This window comes from Spinacia oleracea, chromosome 5 (genome assembly GCF_020520425.1).
Source record: "Spinacia oleracea cultivar Varoflay chromosome 5, BTI_SOV_V1, whole genome shotgun sequence".
Taxonomy (NCBI): Eukaryota; Viridiplantae; Streptophyta; class Magnoliopsida; order Caryophyllales; family Amaranthaceae; genus Spinacia; species Spinacia oleracea.
This window is the reverse complement of record NC_079491.1, coordinates 73,121,022-73,142,551: the sequence shown is the minus strand read 5'-3', so window position 1 is coordinate 73,142,551 and position 21,530 is coordinate 73,121,022.

The following is a 21,530-nucleotide window of genomic DNA, read 5'->3' as shown; positions in this document are numbered from 1 at the left end:
AGTTGGTTTACTAATTAATATTAATGACCCCCAATTTTGTTCGTATGTCGGATCATCATGCAAACACAAATCATTTAAAAACCTAATTCATGAATTTTCACATATGATTAGGATGGAAAACAAAAAATACATACCGGGAGATTATCTGTTAGCCTGCTTCTTGGAGAGTTGATGACAGAGACCAATGATGATGGCGTAAAGGAGATGAAGGAGAAGCATAAATGTGGGAGAAGAGTTTTTTTCACCAGTAAACTTGGGAGATCGAAGAGGTGATAATGGGTAAATTTCTACACCGCTACTTTTATGGATGGAACGCTACTTTTTTTAACGTTTGTTAAAATCTACCCAACCACTACCTCACCCGCTACTAAAATCGCTAATTTGTCAAACACTACTAAATTACCCAACTAGCGTTTTAAAAACCGCTATCCGCCACCCGCTACCTAGACGGCTACCGCCGAACAGGGCCTTTGCCAAAAGGAGCATTGCAGTCCCTCAAGTTTCAAAAGGAGCATTTTAGTTCCTCGAGTTTCAAAACCGATATTTTTGTTAATACCGTTTCATTTTCCGTTAAATTCAATTAAATAATAATAAAAGTACTTTAAAATAAAAGGAAAATTAATTTACACGTGTATAAATGATTTAAAACAGCTGATTTTGATTATGACTTAGCTTTTTCAACTTCGTTGGCCTTTTCATTTGGCTTTTTCTCCATGTACACGCCTATCATCTCCTCCAATTTCCAGTCCCCGCCTTCTTCCATTTTTGTGCAGAAACAAACAAGATTAAATTGGTTTCAACTATTTAGGATTTACCCTCTTCCTATTTTTTCTCTCTGCAATTTTAAATGTCAGCTTGTCTCTAATAGTTCACGATTAAACACCTCATCTTTTTTCTTCGTGTTGTCTGAAATTTTTTGTTCCAAATCGTTTCTTTTTGTCAATCTTCGAATCATGCTTTAATTTTCACGAATTTTTCTGTTTATAATTGGTAGATTGCTTAAATATTACTCCAACTTTCTGGGGGTGCTCTGTATACTGTACAATTTTGATTTTCGATCTGAAATTACAGTTGCTTGAATTTGTACCAAAGTTATCCAGCTAATTTTGTTTTGTTTTGCATCAACTATACTGCATTAAATGGCTCCAATAAATAATGGAGGCATTTGACACTAATTGAGAAGCCACCATTTATCAACATCTTACATGATATTCAAAGGAAGGCATGGAAATCAAGTCTAACCTGTGAATCCCGAGACAGGTCCACATTAGCATCAACATTCAGCCCTTCTTCCATCTCCCTCTCCCTAATCCTCATATTCGACATCATCAGCGGGCAGCTCATGCCGACAAGCAGGACAAGTATTTTTGTAATACCTCGTATTTTTATAATATTTATAAGTATATTTTATTATATTTATAAAGCATTTTTATGATTTATTAACATTTAAATAATATTTAAATGTATTTTATTTAATGTATTTTAATTAATTAGAATATTTATTATTTTAATTAATTACGAAACGAATTTAATTCTTGAGTCGGGAAATTAAATGAGTTGCAAATGATTTTTTTAAGGCTTCGGGTTTTAAATGAAAAGTCCAATTCGTTTTATTAAACGAGCCCAATCAAAAGAATTTAATTCAAGTCCTAAACTAGCCCAAACATTTAATTCCCTAAGCCCAATTCTAATTTCCTAAGCCTAGCCCATTAACAATAAGGAGCCTATAAATAGGACTCCTCATCATTAAATGAACCCCTAAAATTTCATAAAGCCTCTTTTGCTTTGCTTGCCCCTCACTCCATCTCTCCTCTCTCTTTTCTCGGCACCCGCACGCCCTCAAGGCCTCGTGCCCTCGTGCTGCACCCGCACGGCCTCGTGCCCGCCTCTCGCCCACACAATCTCTCGCCTCTCCTCTCTTGCCCGCAGCCGCATCGAGCACTCGTGCGCTGCTGTTGTGCCTTGCTCGCCTCCCTTGCTCGTGTGCTCGTGCACACCCCTGCTGCCCCTCTCTCGCTCGTGCCCTCGCGCACAGCGCTGCACCTCACTCGCCCTCTCGCTCTCCTTCGCGCCCAGCGCGCGGGCGCCCCTCTCCCCGCTCGCGCCTGTCGCTGCTCGTCGCCCTTGCTGCGTGCACACACACGGTCGTGTGTGTGTGTGTGTGTGTTTTTCGTGTTCGTTTTTCCAATCTCTTTTCGTCCAATCACAATTAATTCGTGGTTGTTCCGTGCTATAGGTCGGATTGGTATAATTCTCTTCTTCCTTACCTATTCTATTTAAATTCCGTAATTTAAATTATTATATTAATATTTTTTTGAGTAATTAAAATGCTGGGAACCGGTTATGAACACCGTGGTTTGAGGATTTGTGTGTTGTGATTCATTAGGTTGGTTTTAATTATTAAAGGAGGAATTTTCAGATTTTGTTTATTAAATAAAGCATTGATTTTTATGATAATAAACTAGTTTTATTGGGATTTTCAAGTTAGGGTTTTAACCTAGACCTAATGAGTCAATTGATTAGCATAATTAGGTGATGATTTTAATTATGATAATCAATTATATTTTCAGATTTGAATAAAGGTTTAAAGTGTTGATTTTTATTGATTTTAAAGGCGGAAAAAGTATGTTTTCGTACTAGGGATTGATTTTGCAAATTGAGACGATTTTATTATTGAAAAATGATTGAATTCTAAAGTTTAAAGGAGGTTTTAAATTTTATAAAGTTGCTGGAAATTTAATGAACATGGAAATAATTTAAGTTTCATTATTTTGATGATAGGAGGTGATTTCTAGTTGAGTGCTCGTTATTGCAAAGTGGCCCCTACGCTTAGGTATTCAAGGTACGTACAAGTCTAGGGCGACCACACCTTTTGTCAATGACATTACATGATTGTTGATGATGTGGATTATATTATGTGGATTCATATATGTTTTGGTGAACGATCATGTGGATTAATATTATTGGAATTATTGAATTGTTGGTTGAACAAGCATGTTGAAATCATTATGAGTATGGATTCCATTGTCAATCATGTTGTTCAATATTTATGCATGTATGGGTTATTTCACATGCAAGGGATGGATTATTTATTTGTATGCTATTGTACGGGATGTCTAGCATACTTTGAGCCAATTATTCGTACCTCGTTGTACTATTTATTTTACCACATGTGAAGGGTTAGCTCACGTAAGCCACCGCACATGTAGGGTTCATTTGGGAATATTTTGTATGAAATGAATTAGGATTTGTCGTGCAAGGGCACAACCCTCATGTTAATGTGCATGATGTGGAGTCTCACTTTGGTGAGGAGGAACATGGTAGTAATATCACCAGTGTCTGCTTGGTTGATCACAAGTCCTAAAGCAATTAAAATAAGATTGTTTTGGTTGTTGTTTATTAATTGTATGTATGCATGTTGTCGAGTCTTGAGTTCGCCTTTATTAAAATATTAATAAACGTAAAGTGCAACCAGAACAAGCTTCAAAACTCTTGGAACGTATATACCTTGAGTATGAACAATGGGGGGAGTCTTGCCGGAAAGCTCGTACTCCTACTAATGATATAAGACGTTGTTTCATTTATATTATACGCAGGAATTCCGTCGGTATGGCCCGACACTCGGTATGGCCCAATTTTATTATTTATTATTTGGTGTATGGTTGGCTCCCATCACCTTTCCTTTATGGAACTTTCTTTTGGCCCGTTCGAAGCTTATTCTAATTAAAGTGTGAGTCAAGAGTCGAGTCAAGTGTCGAGTCTTGTATTCATGATTGGTTGTTAATTATTATATGGCTTTTGCATGTTGATTAGTACTTAGTGAGTGATGCATGTTTTAGTTTCATTCACTCTATGCTTGTAAGTACTCAGCTTTTGCTGACTACGTGCTTTGTGTGTTTCTGGTCATGGCCTTTGCCTTAATGACCCTATGATGATCCATCATTTTCACTTGTATTGTTGGGGAGTAGAATAATATAGCAGGTTGGTAGACCAAGTACGATCGAAATCATGTGGCTTGGGATGATTGTGAGAGTTGCATGCTTTCGTTCTTTGAAACTATTTTATTTAATACTTTAATTATGTTTGAAATGTTTGAACTGTTATGTTTTGGGTTTTGGGCCATTATGGTTCCAAATTGTAGGAGGCCTCGACATTTCATTTATTATGTTTTTTAAAAGTTAGTTGACATTTAATTCCGCTGCGTAATTCTGGTAATAGCCTTAACCGTTATCACGGTGGCGGTAATACTTTAGTAATTCCTTTATTTTAAGTTGGAAAATAGTTTTATAAAAGCAAGGAATTATTAGGGTGTTACAATTTTGAAGTCTCAACCATGGAACTATACATTCCCCATGGTAGTAATGCAAGCAAGGAAGCTGCTTTACCACTTCCTCCTCATAAACTTCGTCCTTACATATTGCTTGCTTATTGTCCCTTGATTGTTTCGACTCCCGAATTTGTTCTTCCGGCTTTATATCGAAAAGGGTAGGTCGGGAAAATGTAGGGGGAGGATAGAGAGAGCTGTGTTTAGATGGGGAAGAAGAATGAGAAAATCTGGATTTATTGTTAATGGGGGGAAAGAGAAATTGATGGGTCAAATATGTTAGGTTATGATACATATGAATAAACATAAATCATGCGGAAATACCATAAAGCCAGGAAACATATTATTTACACATAATCATTTAGCATAATTCAGATGCATACACTTTGTAGCGTGCCTTCCCTAGCTGCGCCCGAACCGAACAAGAACAAGTCTTTAGGACTCCAAGTGTCGTCCCTCCGTAGATAGTCCACAGCACGTCCGGATCCGCCTTAAGCTTGACCAACTAGAATCGCCCTTAAGGTACTTAGAATTTTCGGCTATTGTAGGCAATGATGTGACTGAATTTTTGCTCTCAAAAATCACTTTGAATACTTGAATTCTCGATATAAATATGTGACTCTAGGCTCGTATATATAGAGTTATGGAAAGGGATTTAGAATCCTATTAGGATACCAATTAGTTTAATTAGAATCCTATTAAAATTCTATTTAAACAAATTCTATCTTTATTAGGATTAGGATTTAATCATAGAACGAATTCCATTAGCTTTAGGATTCGTAACGAACACAAGCGTTGCACGAACACGAGCCCGAGCCCGAGCCGCACAGCCCGCGCAAGCCTTCGGCCCACGCGAGATGCACAGCCCGCGAGCTGCGTGCTCCGCGGCCTTGTTGGGCCTGGCCTTCGCGTTGGGCTTGGCAAGGCTTCGGCTGCCTGTGTCGAGTGCGTGGCTTGCTGGACGCGGGCCTTGCCTTGCGCTGGGCCTTTGTCTAGTAAGTCTCGTCCGATGCTAATTCGTACGATGCACTTCCGATTAAATTCCCGATTCCGGAATTCATTTCCGATACGAACAATATTTAACATTTCCGATTCCGGAACTAATTTCCGTTTCGAACAAATATTTAATATTTCCGTTTCCGGAATTATTTTCCAATACGTACCATGTTTCCGTTTCCGGCAACATTTATGACTTGGATAATATTTATATTTCCGATACGATCCATATTTCCGTTTCCGGCAATATCATCGCTTCCGGAGTATTCATTGTTTGCCTTTGACGATCTTAGCTCCCACTGAAACCAAGATCCGTCGATTCCGAATATCCATAGATGGAGTATTTAATGCCATTAAATACTTGATCCGTTTACGTACTATTTGTGTGACCCTACGGGTTCAGTCAAGAGTAAGCTGTGGATTAATATCATTAATTCCACTTGAACTGAAACAACCTCTAGCTAGGCATTCAGCTCACTTGATCTCACTGAATTTATTAACTTGTCAATTAATACTGAACCGCATTTATTAGACTTAACATTAAATGCATACTTGGACCAAGGGCATTATTCCTTCAAAATAAAGTCTGGTTTAATCATGCTGGAAACTTCCTTAGAAGACACCATTAAAAGGAGGAGAGAAAAAGGGGAGGACTAAATATGCATTTTATCTTTATTTTTTAAATGTTTATGGGTAAAAGTAATTGTTATTTTGTCACTTTCTACCTTTTATATTAATTTTCCTTTATTTTTAATTCATTTTAACAAATGTTAGTATTAAAAGACAAAAAGCAGCGGATTCCATCAAAACGCAGGGACTAAAATGCTTCTTTTGAAACTTGAGGGACTAAACTGCACCGTTAGGCAAAGTTTAGGGACCTTCAGATTACTTTACTCTCTAAAATTTGCCCAAAATGACATTTTATAGCCCACTCGCAACGAAAAACGGCCTTAAATAATTTTTTATTTCAAATTTTGTGAAACACTATCTTAATATTTGAACGTTTTGTGAATTACTATCTTATAAAAACTTTTTTATATTTTCCTACCTTATAAGTTTGATATGGTTTACTAACAATACCTTGTAACAGAAAACGTTAAATCTCTCTGTTTGTGACCCCACCCCCAACGACTTTCTCTTTCTTCTTTCTCAATCTCTTTTCTCCTTCTCAATCTCTATTCTCCTTCTCAATTATCAATCTATGTTCTCTTGCAGATGTAATTTTATTGGCCCTTTCTTCAATTCAATCCTCATGCTTTTCTCTCTCTTTGATTCCACATCTTTCCTAGATAAGGTGTATTGGAATGGGTCGCTTTCTGGTGGCTTCACAATTAAGTCAGCTCTGAATATAATTCGTGGCCAACAAGACTTGAGGCTACAGAAAATTGGAGTCGAGTCTGGAAACTCCCAATACCGAAGAGGTTAAGATTTTTTCTATGGCTGATTCTCCATAACAGGATTATGTCTAATGCAAACAGGTTTCTTCGGCACCTTACGGAAGATCCTAGGTGTCTGGTGTGTGGGGAAGTTGAAGAGAATACTGATCACATAATTCGCAGATGCCCCGAAGCCACTATGGTTTGGAGACAGTTTCCTGCTTTGAATGATTATGAATTATTTTATAAACCTTATGAGCAGTGGATTGATGATAACATCAAGGATGATGGTACGAGAGATGCAGAATTTAATGGCCCCTAATTTTTGTCACAACTTTATGGTGGCTATGGAAGTGGAGGAATAAGAGGATCTTCGATGAGAAGGTAGATATACCAGTGGATCAAATTGGTTTCATTATGGCGAGAGTTGTTGTCATCAAGAAAGCCATGGAGAGAGAGGAAACAATGGTGGGCGGAAGACAAAGGCGGGAAATTATGGTGAAGTGGGAGCACCCTGGGGAGGGATTGGTTAAGGTTAACACTGAAGGAGCTTCGAAATCCAATCCTGGCCAAGCATGTGCTGGTGGAATTATAAGAGGAGATCAAGGTGAGTTGTTGGGAATGTTCGCGGCGAACTGTGGTGTAGCATCTAGCACGACGACGGAATTGTTAGCGGTACTACGTGGTATGGCATATGCCTGGAACAAAGGCCACAAGAGAGTCATCCTGGAGGTGGACTCGAAGGTGGTGGCCAACATCCTGCTAGGGGATCTCCAACCTAGCTCTCCCTATTATCACATAATCCGAAGATGTCAAGAGATGGTTTGAAAACAGGAATGGCGAGTCGTGGTACAACATTGCTATAGAGAAGCTAACCGGGCGGCAGATTGGTTAGCTAACTATGGGGTTGGCCTTGTACCTAAGCTCGTTCTCATGGAGGCGGCCCTGGTGGTTCTCCGTGCTGTTTTATTGGAGGACCTGAGCGAAGTGGGATTTCTGCGACGAGTACCTACGATTGTAGCTTGAGAAGGAGATGGTGCCTGAGTGCTGGCTGTAGAGTAGTTTAGTTTTTTTGTTGCTCTTGTTATTTCGTTTTCTGCTGTTTATTTTTCTTTCTAGCCTAGCTTTCTTTTTCCTTTGTTTATGTGGGCTTTACCACTCATTGACACCAAAAAAAAAACATTATCTTAAATAACAATGATGATATTTTATCACCTCTAAGTTAGCTCTTATTGATCTCCATTTAATCTGCATAGTCGAAAATTTACTAATCTAACCAAAAACTTTTCAATGTACATCTACAATTTACATGCTTCACAAATCTACTAAAGTTGCATTCTTAGGGAAATAATATGATTCTTCTCACTTGATCTGGATGCACAGTAAGGAGCTCCACAAAAGTATAAACCAATGCAAATAGCTAATGTTTGAGCCATCCGAAATTAAAGCCCGGGTAAAATATTGTTAGCAAGCAGAGTTCTACGTTGAGTAGCCCTCCCCTGACAGTAAACAGATGCATCTATCTTTTTTACTCATGAAAAAATTTATCTTTTATTATCTTTTATCGGGTGCTTATTTATCTAATTTTTATTTTAAAATCTGAAATATATTACTTATATATTTTATGACGTGGAAATCTTACGTGGCTCTACAAATGCTTTCCAAAAAACTCCTCCTTATATATACATATATATATACATCTCTCGTGAGGTTCATGTGAGAACTCTCCTATGGTGAGAACTTCCCTTATCGTGAGAACCTTCTTTGTGCATATTTTTTGAATTATATGTGCGTATTATTTGAACTATATGTGCATAACTTTTAAACTATTTATGCACCATTTTTTTAGGGTATTTTTTTTTAAAAAAAGACACATCCTGGTAAAAAAAAATTATGTACACATTTCATATAGTTGAAATATTATGCATATATAGTTCAAAAAATATGCATATATAATTCAAAAAACATGCATACAAATGTGATTTAAAAAATATATTTAGTTATCTGTTAGATTAGATCATCCAAGTACTTTAAATTGAGAGCAAATAACATAATCTTAAGAGGATGTGAAATTCAAGTCTTCCAAGTTCCAACAGTGGGAAGACCATAACCTATCCATCTAAGGGCCCACATAGGACAAATGAAGCATCTTTGATTAACTCCAATTCCAGTAAAAGTAAACTTAACAGACAGTGTTAATGTAGACTTTGTCGCCATTATCGTAGATGTAAAATTGCAGATAGTACATTTTGAATTTCTCTTTTTATACCTGTTGAAAAAATATAAAAACACAAAAATATGGATTAAGAAAAAGAGAAGAAAATACGAAGCTAATTTGTTTTCCAAAAAGGGAATTGAGATTTTAAAGAAGGAAAGAGAAGCGATGCTCATCAATGGAGGGTTTTTGGAATCTGGTGCTCTGTTTTTGTAATAGCTGAATTGGAAATGGGGGTGATGTCGCATCCAACACTTTTCGCCCTCTCACCGTCGTGTCCGACACTTGGTGCTCCTCCGGCTCAGTGAGTACGACCTACCTGAAAACACATACAGACAGGGGGCTCACCCCTAGTTGAAGTTGATGGTGCTTTCACGCTTATGAATACGAGAGGTGATAGAGAGCGGAGAAAGAGAGAAAAATGGCGACGGCAGGAGGTGGTGGAGGGGCGAGAGGAGCGGCGACAGCCGGTGGTGGAGGGGTGAGAGGAGCGGCGGCAGGGACGAGGAGGAAAAAGTCGTCGTGGAGAGAAAGAGAGAATAATCAGAGGAGAGCCATGGGCCCATGGCTGCAAAGATATTTCCCGGTCTACGAACTCAAGTGTCGCGGATGTTGTTGAGTTTTAATCGTTCGCGTTAATATCAAGTAGTGTTTTGCAATGAAAGGTCCAGATTGAAGTAAATCAACGGTTATATTGCGGTTCTCACGTTAAGAGAGGTTCTCACCTTAAGGTGGTTCTCACAATATATATATATATATATATATATATATATATATATATATATATATATATATATATATATATATATATATATTATATATATATATATATAATATATATATATATATATATATATATATATATATATATATATATAATATATATATATATATATATATATATATATATATATATATATATATATATATATATATATACACTCCCTCTGTCCCGGAATACTTGACATGTTTTCCTTATCGGGCCGCCCCTTAATACTTGACCTGTTTCTAAAAATGGAAATATTCAATATTATATTATTTCTCACTCCACCCCTATTAACCCACCTACCCCCTACTCCATACAAAAAATAATTAAAAATTCAACCCCTACTCTCCCCCAACCCCACCTCTTAACCAACCTCTCACTAACTACATTAAAATAATACCCCACTATCAACTACTACCTATTAAATTAAATAAGTCAATTCAAGTTCCTCAAACTCTGTGCCAGTCAAACCGGGTCGAGTATTTCGGGACGGAGTATATATATGTGTCACGTTATATCCCTCCTTATTACGCATCATGGGATATTATTGACAACCAAAAAACATACATGTAAAAAAGATCGAACATTAAACTCATGGGTTAAAAGTTTCACTTCCTACCATCTTAGCTAGGTACAATGTATGATATATTTTCCCAAGTAAATGTAAAATACAATCCTTTTAAAAACGGGCACATATTTACAAAAAGTAAAGCTCACTAAAAGTAAAACCTGGAGCAACGCCTGGGCAACACACTTGTTTTTTTGTAAAAGACGTTTGATTTTAAAAAAAAATTATTTTTAAAATTGGGTCACGTGACCCACTATAACACATAGTAATATTCCCCTACCTCTAAGAGCATATACAACCTTGACAGTAGCCTTCTGTCAAGTAGGTGTTGACAGTACAAAAATGATACACAATGAACTCCTGTCAAGTTGGGTTGATACTTGATGTGGTCACATATGTGCCCCCATGTCAAGCTCTTTTGTAGAATGGAAGAAATAATTAACCAGTAATTATAAACAGAGTTATCAATAATTATTGCTGAGTATAAAAATTAATTTAGTTAATTTAAAAACGTAGATTCAACCATCTTCTTGAAAGTTTCGCCATAATTTCTTCTTCCATCGTTTTTAAGGTTTCCCAACATCCATGGTTACAAATTTGAAGAAGATGAAGGTATAGAGTAAATACCTTAATTTAGCCATGGTTACAATTTGAAGAAGATGAAGGTATAGAGTTTGGAGGCTTCAATTTGAAAAAATTAAAAAGTAATCTAATTAAAGTTTGGAGGCTTCAATTTGGAATTTTTGAGCAGGAATCCATATATGGGTTGCTCTTGTTTTGGGGGAAGAAGATGAACAAATGAAAAAAAATGAAAGGGGAGAGAGAGTACTGTGGAAAGATGTGGGTAATAAGTTTTATGAAGTTAATTAGGAAAATATTATATATTTATATATATATAAAATAGGTGAGAGAAAATAGTAGTCTAGAGTCAAGATTGTAGAAAAAAAAATAGAGGTTAAAGTATGAGTTATGTCAAATTAGTGGGAGAGGATGTGGAGGAAGGAGATGATGAGAGAGAAATTATATTACACTTGACCGAGAGTCAAGGATGCACATGGTCTAAGGAAAACACGAAGTATAAAGGATCGTTGTCTCTGCATTGTTCCGTACTTTCTTTCAGGCATTTTGACAAACAGTTAGGAAGCATTGCACTTCCGCGATTCATACAAGCGTCTGAGCAATATAAAAATGATCATCGTGTTTGTATTTGGTCAATACTTTCATTAACGCATTTCAACAAACAGGTGTAACAAATATTGTACATTACACTAACACAATTTTGTAGCAATACAAGAGCACAAGAACATAAAATTTAGAAATCAATCGGCAATTTTTGCCGCATTTAGGACCTATAAAACTAAGATTAGAAGGAAAGTCTGAAGAAATAGTATACATAATGAGGAGAATCATACGAACAAAATCAGTCATATGCCCTATGTAACACCCTAATAATTCCTTGCTTTTATAAAACCATTCCCAACTTAAAAATAAAGGAATTACTAAGATATTACCGCCAACGTGATAACGGTTAAGACTATTACCAGAATTACGCAGCGGAATTAACTAACTTTCAAAACATAATTAATAGTTAATGGCCTCCATACAAATCGGAACCATAACGACCCAAAACCAAAACATTTAATAATCCAAAATCCATTAACTAGCACTTTCAATAATTTAAGTATTCATGACTAAGAAAATAGTAGAGTTTATTACGCTGAAGGAAAACGACGCTCAAACTCAATCCCATGCTAGATAACTTCTCCCGCAAGTTATCTCTACAAACCTGTTACTTAAAATCTACTCCCCAACAACGCAAAAGCAATGGTGGATCATCATAGGGTTATTAAGGAAAAATCCATGACCAAAGAAACATGAAGCACGAAGTCAGCGAAAGCTGAGTACGAACAAGCTAGAATGAAATCCTAGTCTAACATGATTCATCAAACAATATAAATAATCCACATGCAAAAGCCATTTAATAAACAATTAATCATGTAGACAAGACTCGACACTTGACACTACTCTTGACTCATAGATTAATTAAGAATAAGCTTCGAACAAGCCCAAACGAAATATCCATAAAATGAAGGGTGTTGGGAGCCCACCAAACACCAAAATAAATAAAAGTAACCAATTGTCGGACCATACTGACTGAATTCCATCGCATAAAAAGAATGAAACAACGTCTTGTATTATTCGTAGGAGTACAAGTTTTCCGACAAGACTCCCCCCATTGTTCATACTCAAGGTATATACGTTCTAAGAGTTTCGAAGCTTGTTCTGGTTGCACTTTACGTTAATTAATATTTTACTCACAAGGTGAACTCAAGACACAACAACATGGCATACAATAAAAGCAACCAAACAACACTCTTCTTTTAATTCATTAGGACTTGTGATCAAACATACAAGACTCAAGTGATATTACTCCCATTGTTCCTTCTCAATATACTATTGAGATAACCCGACATGTGAGTTAACAAGCGGGATGTGCACAAGGAATAAAAAATCCCTAGTTCAATTGACATAGACTTCCCAAACATACCCTACAGACGGGGTATAATAAATAGTGCAACGAGACACGAATACTTGGCTCAAAATATGCTAGACATTACGTACAATAGCATAATAATAATCCCTTGCATGTGAAACAACCATACATGCATAATAATACTTGAACAACATGCTTGATATTAAATTCAACGATTATAAACAATCACAACATGCTTGTTCACATAGAATTCATAAATTCAATAATAATAATCCATAACATGTTTGTTCACAAAAATAAACACGAGGCCAATATAATCCAAGTCACATGATTCACGATAATAAAGTATCACTCTAGACATGTACGTAACTCGAATATCTAAGTACGGGGGCCACTTTGCGAATTAAGGCTCTAGATTAGAAATCACCTCCTTGAAGGAAATAATGCCCTTGGTCCAAGTATGCATTTAATGATAAGTCTAATAAATGCGGTTCAGTATTAATTATGCAAGTTAATAATTCAGTGAGATCAAGTGAATTGTATGCCTAGCTAGAGGCCGCTTCAGTTCAAGTGGATTAATGATATTAATCCACAGCTTACTCTTGACTGAACCCGTAGGGTCACACAAATAGTACGTAAACGGATCAAGTATTTAATGGCATTAAATGCTCTATCTAATGGATATTCGGAATCGACGGATCTTGGTTTCAGTGGGCGCTGAGATCGTCAAAGGCAAGTAAATGAATGCTCCGGAAACGATGATATTGCCGGAAACGGAAATATGGATCGTATCGAAAATATAAATATTATCCAAGTCGTAGATGTTGTTGGAAACGGAAACATGGTACGTATCGGAAAATATTATCGGAAATGGAAATATTGCCGGAATCGGAAATATTGCCGGAAACGGAAATATTGTCAGAATCGGAAATATTATCGGAATCGGAAAATAATTCCGGAAACGGAAATATTGAATATTTGTTCGAGACGGAAATTAATTCCGGAATCGGAAATGTTAAATATTGTTCGTATCAGAAATGAATTCCGGAATCGGGAAATTAATCGGAAGCGCGTCGTACGAATTAGCATCGGACGAGCTTGCTAGACGAAGGCCCAGCACGAAGCCAGGCCCACGTCCAGCAAGAGAAACGCACACCACAACGCACCAGCCCAAGGCTGCGCCAGGCCCACCGCAAGACAGGCCCAACGCGCGCCCAAGGCTGCGGCAGCATGTGGGATTCGTGGCAGTGGGCTGCGAGTGCTCGTGGGCTGCGCGCACGCGCATGGCGCCCCTCGTGGGCTGCTGCTCATGCGTGTGTGTTTGTGTTCACTTACGAAACCTAAAGCGTATAGGATTCATTTGTTGATTGAATTTCCTAATCCAAAAAGATAGATTAATTAATTTAGAGTTCTGCTAGGATTCTAATTTAATTAATTCGTATCCTAGTAGGATTCGATTACTTATTCGATGGCCTATAAATATGAGTTAAGGGCTCATAATTTACAACGAGTTTCAAGTATTCAAAGGTAAGAATTTGAGCAAAAATTCAGCCAAACACTTGCCCATATTAGCCGAATATTTTAGTACCTTAAGGGCGATTCTAGTTGGTCAATCTTAAGGCGGACCCAGACGTGCTGTGGACTTTCTATGGAGGGACGGCACTTGGGTCCTAAAGACTTGTTCTTGTTCGGTTCGGGCGCAGCAAGGGAGGGCACGCTACAAAGTGTATGCATCTAAATTATGCTAATTGTTATGTGGCAATTAATTTGGAATCCTGGCATTTATGGTTAATTCCGCATGATTTATATTCGTTTATATGTATCATAACCTTACAGTGGTATCACGAGCCTCTAATTAATTCCATAATAATTGCTTAACATGGTTAAATTTTACAAATTTGCAAAGAATTAAAAGGGGTGATTAATTTTCGTAATTGTTAATTAATTGCAAATTGCGTTTATTTAATTATATGTACGCAGTTTTTCGGCAGTTTCTTCGTTACTCAACGAAATCGAGTGATTTTTATGTCAATTCCGCATGTAAAAAGCATTCCAAAATTTTGACAAAAATATAAATTTTCGGTCGAACCCAGAATTCCAAAATTCGAAGCCTAACTATGACTTTTCGGACGTTTTAGTTTTTCGAGCGCAAAAGTTTGTAATTTTAAGATGTTAAATTGAATATTTGCGATTGTTGTTGTTAAATCTTGAAGTTTTGATTGACCTACTGTATATGTTTAACAAATTTGAATGCCTAAGCTTGTTAATTATACAACCTAATTTGTAATTGTAATTAATTTGTTGAAATTCGAATAATTTAGAATTTGATTTGGCTTTCATAATTAATTAACGATTTAATTAGGTATCCATGATTAAAAACCACCATAAAAATTGTTAATTTATGATAAATTTTAAATTTTTATGACCTAGATTTGAATCATTGATAATCGGAAATTAATTGATTAATAAATTTTCGATTTTTCGCCCTAAAATTATGAAATTAATATTATTTATTAATTTGTCATTGATTTTAAATAAAAGTTTTAATTTTTATGTAATTCGCTCATAAAACTTGCACGCATAAAGCAATGGACGCTACGTGTTACCCTTAAGGGGTGTTGTATAGTGCGGGCATGCGACGACGAACAAGGGAGCTCGTCGCCCATGCAGTACAATGCAGCGAGCAAGGGCAATGGCGCACGAGCACAAGGCAGCATGCTGCCCTTGTGTCGAGTGCTGTGTGCAGCGTGGGAGAAGGGGCAAGGGCGAGGGCGATGGGCGTTGGCGCAAGCCAGGCGAGCAGTCGCGTGTGGGCAACAAGCGAGCTGCGCCACAGCGCGCACTGCCGCCCCCAGCGAAGCAAGCAGACGCGACGAGTGAGCGGGCTGCGCGCAGCGTGGCCTGGGCTTGCTGCGTTGCGTGTGGCCTGCTTGCGTGGTGCTGTACGGTCAGTCGAGGGGCGATGCTGCCTCGTGCACTCGACGGGGCTTGGGGCAAGGCCAAGTGCCTCGTTTTGTTATGATTGATGCGTTTTAATTTTAATTTTAAATTTCAGTTGGGAAACGTTTTTTTTAATTAATTTTAAAATTCGTAATTTAAATTGTTTTCTCGGAATTCAATTTTGAATAATCTAATTATTATAAGTTTTATTTATACTAATTATTTTACTAAAATTAAAACCTTGAATTAATTTAAATTCATTTTAATTCAACTGAAAATAAATTAAATGGATTCAATTATAAATTTATATGAGCTTTAAATTTTAATTAAATTTGTATGTTTCCGGGCAGACTAGGAAATACAATTTTATGTTTAAAATTAGTAAAGCATATGAATTTATTGGTTTAAGTGGGAGAATTTTTGTCATAAACTCTTGATTAGGTCTACATTTCTTTAAGGTTAAAACAACTTGATTAGAATTAACAAGGACTGAATAATTGGTAGATTATTGGTGCCATTGATTAATTGCTGCAAATATTTATGTGATGCATAACATGTTCTACTAACCAGCTATGTGGGCCATTTATGATAATGAATGGGTGAATGGTATATATTGTATATGTACTGTTTTGCAGGTTATTGAAAAGTGACTAGTATGGTCCAAATAGGATAGAAAACATGGTCTGCGTACCATTAATTTGAATGTAATATTGGTCTAAAGTACCAAATTTTTATTTTTTTTAAATATGGTCTGCGTACCATCAAATAGTTGTAATTAATTTAATTATAGCTTATCCTATTTGAAGAAAATGGCGCCTCCCATGGTGAAATTCAAGACGGAGTTTCCAATCCATTTTCAAGACGGACTTTGAAGTTGAAGCTTCAAGATGAAGTCGGGCCATACTAGATCACATTTATATCTTATGCATGTTTTAAGTTATTTATTGCTTTAAATATGTGTAATACCCCGAATTTTTAAAACCCGATTAATTATACTTAATTATTTTTATTTTAGCTTAAAAGCATTTTAAATCTTAATTTCGAACTTTATTTTTAATTAACGAAGTTTTATTTCTCTTGAAATTTTAAGATTGTTACACGATTTACTTTTCGGATTTTATAATTTAATTTTTTTATATTTACGAGCTTAAACTACTTTTTAAATATTAGTTATTTTGTAATTTATTTCGGATTTTTAATAATTTCGAAACGTTCTTATCTTTACTCGAACACTAAATTTATTTATTTTTCGTTAACGACATTTTACGAAATATTAATTTAGTTAAGCATTTCTATTTTTATAAATTTCTGAAAATGACAACAATTTTTGAATTTTTGCCTAATATTGTGAAATTACTAAATTACCCCTCAAGAGCAAAATTCCATTCTTTTTCTTCCCTTGCTCTCCACGTATAAACCAGGAAGTCAAGACTTCCTCTCCTTCCCTCAAATCAGTCCACATTCATTGCTTGAGCCCCAAGGCCTTCCCCCTTCTAGAATCCTACCTAAATTACAAATTCCATTCAATTTCTGATGAATTTCAATACCAAAATCAATTACCAAAACTGAAAATCTCATTCTCTTTGTTTCTGTGATTCAAACCACCATCCACCACCACCAGTGACCATCACCTGCCACCGCCCAGACCCAGACCCACCACCTTGTTGCCTCGGCCACCATCCACCACCACACGCACCCCACTCCCTTCACCATCCTCTCCTTCCCCCGTCGCAACTCCCCTGCCCCTCCCCTGTCTCTTTCCCTTTCTCTGCCTCGCTGCACCACCACCGTCCATCACACCCACCCTCACCACCGGCTTTTTCTGCCGAACACCACCACAAATACCTTCCCCTTTCCTTCGACCAAACCAGGCCGCAGAGCCTCCTCGTCTTCACTCCCCTGCTTTTCGCCCCCACCCGCGCAAGCTGCAGCCACGACCACCACTCACCACCCTCCCCTTGTTGTTCCGCCACCACATAAACACCACCCACCGTCGCCGTTGAACCGACACCCTAAACCACCAACCAAAAACACACACAAACTTCCCATTTTCTCGCACAACTCACCACTCTCCCCTCACTACTCCGTCGTGAACCGCCGCACAACCACCACCGTCACTGTCGCCTCCGGCGCCAGGTTTGTGCTTCTGCGCCGCCCATCTCACCTATCCTCTCATCTCCTCTCCTCTCCTCCTCCCCTTTGTGCTCCCGTGTTTCGCACTCCCTCTCCTATTTGGTCGACTTCCAGGAACCGGAAACCAAAAATAAGTTTTATTGTTTTAGCAAATCCAAAACAAAAGGGTTGGGCCCAATTTTAATATTTGGGTTTTAGTAAGCTCATTTTCTATTTTTATTTTCAGATTTATGAATTTACCTTTCATGTTTTTCTAAATAAATTTGATAAAGTATTTTAATATATATATATTTATATAAATAATTACTAATAAAATTGTTTATTATTTCAGGTAGGAAAATATATTTAATTTCCGGTTTTACTAAAATTAAGTTACTAGCTTGAGCTAACAAAAAGGGAATTTAAGTAATTTTCATGTAAAGCGATATATGAGTTATAAATTTATATTTTTGAAATTTCGATTAACAATAATATTTTCGTTAAACTTATGAAATTATAATTTTATTAAAGTTCGTTATTTGAAAATTCATTATTTATAAACTTATTTATGAAATATTGATCTTAGATTATTTATCGTTTTAACTACTAATTCAATAATTTAATATTTTGAAAGAATTCGGACTCGGAGCTCAGGAAGAACGATCCATCAGACGAGAAGTATAAAACTACGGTTGAGGTAACGGCTATTGCTAGTACCCGCAATCCCCTTATAAATATGATTTATGAAAATATGACGATATGATTGAATTTATGAATTAAATGTATTAAATGTTTTGATGTGTTTTATGGATTGTGGGATGAAATATGATTTGATTGAATTGTTTCCTATAATGTGATTTGATTGAGTTTTCTCATAAAATGATGTTTATGCAATGCTATGAAAGAATTGATATTTTATTGATCCCATGATCAAAATGATGTTTTACGATATAAAATGAGTTATGTTATTTCAATTGAAATACAAGCCAAGGCTTGGTAAAATTACATAAAACATGATAAATGAAAGTGAAAGACCTGGTTTGTCTGGTGGTATATAAACTACCATCTTCCTATCTATCGGTCATGCATGCACCACGGACACCTGTCCACCTATGGATTACGAGCCCAGGCTCCCATGGTTATGAGCCCAGGCTCAGGGCCCAGGCCCAATATTATAGTTCGATGATGAGCCCAGACTCTTATGGGCCCAGGCCCAGTGGAGAATTCGTTCACGGTTCGTACTTGCCGACAACTAGCATGTTAATGAATGACGTTTTCATTAAAAGTTTATGAATGAATTAAATATGATGTTTTATTAAATGTTTTACTTATTCTATTCTCCATGTGTTATTAAATAAAATGAGTTGAAATGAATTTACGTTGCTAGGGTAGTTGTTACTGAGTCTTCGGCTCACCGTTTTGTTTTCCGTTTTAGGTACTGCGGGGAACAATGGACACAAGTAGTAGCGAGGAACTTCACTTTATTAATATTCACCTAGTTTATGCTTAATGTTTTAATAGTTTAATTAAAGACTTTTAGTAATTTATGTACTTGTATTTTGGGAATATAAAGGATTATTATAATAATTTGGGTTTTGATAGCTTATGTTATGATAGTTGCCTTGTAATTTCCAAGAGGGAATTACGGCAGGTAATGCCCCGACCAAGTTAGGTTAATTCCGTTGCTAATTATGCTTTAATAAGTGATTTAGAGGTCGGGGTGTTACAGTTTGGTATCAGAGCCAAGGTTCTGCGACCTTAAGTGCTAAACCTTACAGGTTTTGCACGAAATAGAATTCATTAGGCTTTAAGCAAAGAATTTTAAGGAATGAGTTAAAAAGGAATATTCTAAAATCATGTTAAGTTAAAATGAAATGAGTGTGAGAGTAGGAACACACGGGATAAAAGGGATTCATTTCTCCTGTTATGTATGTTTTCTTGATTGAATATGTTATGCGAAATATCGATTATCAAGGTTACTAATGACGCCACGAACGAAGCTCACATCAAGCGCAACATTCACGATGACGTCGTCCACAATGATGTTTTCCATGACGATTTCTATGACGACCAATCTATAAGAGACCACAAGGAGATGATGGAACGATTAGGAACTGCACGTACGTTGTCAACTGAAGTGTTTAAAGATTCTCGGAAAACAAAAGTCACTAATGCGAACAGAAAAGCGTCACTATTTAAGAAGTTTTCACCTTCGAATCCACCAATCTATGATCACAAGCCGATTCGATGGAATTTAAAAGACTAGATCAATCATATGGATCAACTACTCGAGACTTTCGAAATGCTCTAACGAATGGAAGCGAATATCGTGCTAAAACGAAAATTTGTTATCGATGTCGATGAAAAGATCATTCCGTTAAAGATTGTCCTAAACCACCCCCAACGAATACCGGAACATCAACATCGACCAATCATGAACGAAACAACAAAAATGCTAAGGATAATCATAATCCACCTCGCCCACCAACATATGTAAGAGCTTACATGATGAAAGACGAAGATGACGCCAACGTTGATATTATTTTAATTTAGTTTTCTCTCGCTTTGAAGCTGAACTTCCCTTGATTCCACCTTTATTGTTATATGTCATATTATGTGTTTCCTACCCTAGACAGTCTAGGAAAAGTTTAAGCATTACTATTTTCTTCGAAGGAGTTAAGATAAGCATGGTTCAAACTCAAAGATTTTGTGGATATGGATTGTTTTAAGGAACTTTTATGAAGGATTTAAGGATGGTATAAATGTTAGAGTGCCAAACAAGCATAAGGTTGTATTTCATGAGTGGTTGATCACTAATTGAATTGAGATTATTCGAAGTTTAAAGTGCTAACATTACGAACAAAAGTGATTCTTGGGTTACCTTTCCGATGAATATTTTTGGTGTTTATAAGTACAAAGGTCTATTATCTAAAAGCTGGTTGATATGCCCCTGTTAAGGAAGCTAAGAAGCTATATGAACCCAACATGAGTTATGATAAGAGACCTAGTTGAGTTGACCCATGAATAAGATCTTGAGGATTTTACCAAAATAAGTTATCAAGAATTATTCTGTCGATAAGATTTAATGATAAGGTACCGAAAGAACATAAGTTTGTATTTTAAGTGGCGAGTCACCGATTAAATCAAGGTTATACAAGGTTTAAAGCGTGTGAGTATAATTGATTTTTGAGTTACTATTCCGCACCCTTTTGATTGTTCTATGGTTGTAAGTACCTAAGTGTATTTTTAGATATGTTAAGGAAGCTAAGCTTTTAAAGTTATGTAAGGATATTATGCGAAACCAAACATGATTAAGGTTACACATGAAGTTCTGAGAATTATAAAAGAAGTTATCAAGAATTAGTCTTTCAGTAAGGTTGATGGTATTCTTGGTTTACCTTTCCGCATCATTTATAAGGATTGTTTTTGTGTAGTTATCTGAAAGGACGCTTGATTATCTCCATAAAAGAAAAGCTGAACTAGAGAATGTAAGATTTTGCAAAGATGTTGTGAGGAAAATTATGATTTATAGTGAAGACATGAAATTGAGTTTGCGTATAAATCATTGAAATAAGTTATCAAGAATTATGTCTATCAGGTTGATGATGTCAAATGAATGTTATGAAACCCGAAGTGAATTGTGAATGATTGAGGAATGCAATGGAGTTGAGAATATAAAATCGACAAAATAACATGTCTATAGAACCAGGTGGTCTGAACTGAGTTTTCTAGGAGCTAG